At 41.1% G+C, this 5052-nt stretch overlaps 1 protein-coding gene across 2 annotated transcripts in view; it reads right to left on the reverse strand.

Moving 5' to 3' along the window:
• Window positions 1-5052, reverse strand: part of cacna2d4a (calcium channel, voltage-dependent, alpha 2/delta subunit 4a) — a 91085-nt gene that overhangs the window by 30485 nt on the left and 55548 nt on the right. The window lies entirely within an intron of this gene.

Raw genomic sequence — 5052 nt, forward strand, 5'->3', positions numbered from 1 at the left:
CCAACAAAGACCTGAAGGAGCTGGGGCAAATCCCAGCAGTTGTTTATAGAAATCATCAAACTTTTATAAACTATGTACTTTAGGCGGATTTTGTAGCTGCATTAAATGAATGACTTGTTTCTGCCGACTTGAAAGAGCATAGTGCAGAATCTCTGAGGGCACGCATTGATAATTCATTGCTGAAAGTTAATTAGAAGCCTGTCTTAATAAAGTTCTGCTTTGTCGGAATTATTTTCATGGGACACTAAGATTTAAACATGTACGACATACAGATTCTACTGTCAAAAATACAGTGATTAAAGAATAACGGAAACACAGATGCCCAGGTAATGAGTAAGAATCTGATGGCTTGGGTGCAAAAATCCTTTCTCTGATGGCTGTACTCACAGACAATGGTCATTACATCTGTTGCATATTAAAAGGTCAAAAACTGTACCTTGCTGCGTTGCTTGAAAGAATACCTAAAGAATATTTTGACTACTGTTTGATGTCCGGTTTTCATATTCGCATCAGTGTTATTTTGTTTAGATGTTTTCTATTGAATCCAAGCAAGTGTTTGTACATTGATCTTGTGTTTTATATTAAATTGTGATTTTTAACATTATTTGGGTAGAGGCTTTGAATAAGCCGAATGGGTTTTTTGCCTCTTCCTGCACTGTTTGCCTTTTGTTATCTGTTATGTTTGTGTATTATTAAATTGTGCAAAACCATTAAAACCATTGAAAATCAAAGAGAAAGTTGAAGCAGATCGAATTTGATTTCAGAGAAGCAAAATAAAATCTAAGTTTATCTCCCCCGGTAAGATTTTAAATGCATCAATCTGGTGCATTTTGAGGGGAAAATAAAGAGACTAGATCTATGGAAACACCTATACGAAACAGAACTGTATACAGAGGGGTGCACATAACTGGTACGCAGGTACGCATGTGCGGCCGGCAACAATCTGAAATGCGTACCGTCACTTGTGTCATAAAGCGCATTTGGGTATCGACGTACTTGTGAAGCTTTTCCAGAATGCGGTTAGATCACCGGACGACAGAGTCGGTCTCCGTGTGCACAGACAGGGCTGCTGTTAACGTCGGGCTGTACAACGGATCGGACACGGAGTGGACATCCCCTGTAAAGGTTCGGATGTGTTACACAAAACAATTACTGGTTGCCTTGTCACAGACATTCATTTCGACAAATGTTTGTCTTTCTCACTTGCCTGCTATGATGGTTCTTCAGGACTGCTTCTCGAGTTTACTGGTGACTTTAAAGCAGATGACAATGTATGAGTGTCGGTTAAGAGGAAAAGGTGCTTGTTTTTTTTGCTATTATTACTATCAGGGAATGTACAACTAAACCCTGGACCGCCCAGCAGCAGTAGTGGTCAGATAGCTACTCCTGCTGATTTTAATTCTAGATCTGGGTTGGGATTCATTCACTTAAATGTGCGCAGTCTGTTACCTAAGTTAGATTTTGTCCGCATTTGGGCGAGCTCGACTGATGCTGATGTCATTGTCTTAGCAGAAATGTGGCTAGATAAATCCATTTTGGCCTCTGACATCTACTTAAATGGTTATAGTGTATATCATACCGACCGTCCTAAAAAAGGTGGTGGCGTTGCCATTTATGTGAAAAATAAGTTTTGTGTAACCAAGATGGTTTCCAAATCTATTAGTAAACAACTAGAATTTTTAGCCTTAAATATCGAAGTAGCAAAGGGTCAACAGGTCATGGTGGTGGGCTGCTACAGACCCCCCTCAGCTGTCAAGGACTCTTTATCTCCTTTGGCAAAACTTTTATCTCAACTTGACTACAAGGAAATAGTGCTGCTTGGTGATTTTAATTGAGACTGGTTAACTTCTGTGTCAGAGGATTTTAAAAAACCTTTGTATCTCTCTGAATGTTACTCAGATTATAGACAGTCCTACTCGCTCTAACATTAAGTCCCCAAATAAATCCTCTCTAATTGATCTCATTTTAACTAATGTTCCCCATAAATACTCATCTGTTGGAGTATTTGCAAATCATCTGAGTGATCACTGTGTTGTAGCCACAATTAGGAAACAAAAGTCCTAAAGGGTAAGCCTCGCATTATCAGTAAGAGACACAAAAAACATTTTGTGGAGCAGGGTTTTGTACATGATTTGTTTTATTTTGATTGGGGTAAAATCAATCTGTGTGCTGATATAGAAACTGCATGGTCTTATTTTTATCTTGGTTTTACGGAAATTATAGATAGACATGCACCCCTGCGTACATGTAGAGTGAAGGGACGAGACAATCCTTGGTTTTCTGCTGAACTGTCTTGTCTCCTACATGAGAGAAACAAGGCCTGGGCAAAGGCTAGGAAATCAGGCTCAGAGTGGCTGAGCCAATGGCTACGCTTTATGCAGCTAAGAAATAGCTTCACATCGCAAATCAAAAGTGCTAAGTCTAAGTACTATCTGTCAGTTACCACAAAGAACCTGAATAATCCTGGAAAATGTTGGAAAGCCATAAAATCGATATCCACCGGTGAGATCCGTAATGAGCTATATCCGTGCACTACCACAGCATCTGGCACTATATCGGACAGGGCCACTATGTTAAATTGTTTTAATGAGCATTTTGTGTCCTGTGGCTCTCTGTTTGATTCTGTCACTAACTCTGCTTCTGTGAACACCACAGTCTGTGACTCTGAAAAGCTCTATTTATTGACCTGTCCAAAGCGTTTGATACCGTCGATCATCGCATCTTAAAGCAGAGGCTACTCAGTATTGGCATATCCAGCCATGCAGTAGGGTGGTTTGTGAACTACCTCTCTGAAAGGTCCCAATGTGTTCATTTTGATGGGCTGTCTTCTGAGTGGTTAAACATTACTAATGGTGTTCCTCAAGGTTCTGTTTTAGGTCCACTTTTATTCTCCATCTACATCAATAGTTTAGGTGAAAATGTCGATGGAGCAACCTTACATTTTTATGTGGACGATACCGTGATGTACTGTGCAGGTCCCTCCATTCAGGAGGCTGTTGTTAAATTACAGGCTGTTTTTAACATTATTCAGACTCAGCTCTCTGAACTAAAGCTTCTTTTAAATGTTGATAAAACCAAGGTAATGCTCTTTTCAAAAGCTAAAAATACACCTGTTGTAGAGCCTGTTGTAGATATTGTAACTACGCAAGGAATAACACTTGAAGTGGTTACCTGTTACAAATACCTTGGTATCTGGCTTGATGATTGTCTCACTTTTAAACGTCATGTCAATAACCTGCTTATAAAACTGAGGGTTAGACTAGGTTTATTCTACAGGAACAAGTCCTGTTTCTCGCTTGAGGCCAGGAAAAGGCTAGTCACTGTGACCTTTTTACCTGTGCTGGACTATAGTGATTTGATTTATATGAATGCACCTGCCAATTGCCTGGTCAAGTTAGATGCTGCGTATCACAGTGCGCTGAGATTTGTGACAAACTGTAAAGCATTAACCCATCACTGTACCCTGTATGCAAGGGCAGGTTTTCCTTCACTAACTGTACGGAGGCTCAGTCACTGGTACATTTTTATATATAAAGCCATGTTAGGGAAACTTCCATCCTACATCTGTTCCCTGATCTCACGGCTACTGCCTGAGACCGCATGCTGTAGTTTTATTAAATGTGCCAACTGCTAGGACTGTCTTAGGGAAGATAGCATTTAGATGCGCAGCTCCACTGTCTTGGAATAGTCTGCAATTGAAATGGAAACTGAGCAATCTGGTGCCACTAAATGTTTTTAAAGCTTGGTTGGATGCTACTCAATTGGAAACTGTTGGTACCTGTTCATTTGGATAGTTATGTAAATTGTAATCCCCGTAATGATGCTGTATGATGTCCTTTTTGTTGTTTTGTTTATGTTTTTTTAATGTTTCATGTGGAACCTACTTGAGCAGGTCTCCCTTGAAAAAGAGATCAATGATCTTAATGGGATACACCTGGATAAATAAAGGTTTGAAATGAAATGAAATGAAAGATGGCTTCATCAAATAACTTTGAGTGGAGCCAGAAGTTGGAGGACCAAACACTGACTCCAGGTACTCATCTGAGTACCTCACTGAGAAAGTTATGTGCACCCCTGTGTATACATTTCAATAATCATAAAATCATGGCCATAAGCAATAACATAGCATTTCCAATATGAAAAAACACTGACACCCTCAAATGGAAATATGTGTTTACATAAATGGTGACCAAACCGTTTGAGACCCACTGAGAACTTAAACTAAGTTAACTATCTAAACACTCAGAGAGTCCTTTACCTCACCTGAGCTGAGGTTATCCCGAGCTTGAATGACACACAGAGACCAATCAAGGGCTTTGATTTATGATCTGTATGACAGTGGCCATGTCGGCAGGCCACATCATGTAGACAGCCAGTCACCCTGTGTGAGGCAGGCCACTTAACAGGACAGGCCATCGGGAAACCCCCCGGTGCTCCCGATGGCCAGTCCGGGACTGGGTACAGGACGCGTAGAGCGAGGGATCATTGTCCACAAGTTAATCGATCGCAGATGGCGTCGTGGTCACGGACTAATTAAAAATATTAATAAAAAAAAAAAAACTAAATGGGTCGTGAAATATACTTGGGCGGCCGTTAATATACCTGGGTGGCCCGCCCAAGTATATTCTATGTGTGGGAAACCCTGACACACACACACACACACACACAAAGCCAACCGCTACGAGAAGTGCCACAGGGAGTAGAATGAAAATGAAAGTGGAGCGACGAAGACGTGAGGAGAAAAAAACAGAGCACAAATCAAGGGAGGAGAAAAGCCCATGTGGTAAAAGGGAGATTCTCATCTTCACTGAAATCAGCTGATCCTCCCTCCTTCCCTCCCTCTCTCTCTTCCTCCCTCCCCCCTATTGCTATAGCTTTCCTTCTAGCATCTACCCTTACCTTTTCCCTCCCTCCTATCTTTAACCCTCTTCTACCAGCCCCTTTTCCTCTCACTATCTCCCTCCTCTTTACTTTCTTTCTTTACTCCCCTCCCTCCAACTCCTACTCCCCCCTTCCTCTCTCTGCTTTATTATGATCCTCTATATTCCACCT

This window comes from Notothenia rossii (genome assembly GCF_949606895.1).
Source record: "Notothenia rossii genome assembly, chromosome: 10".
Classification (NCBI taxonomy): Eukaryota; Metazoa; Chordata; class Actinopteri; order Perciformes; family Nototheniidae; genus Notothenia; species Notothenia rossii.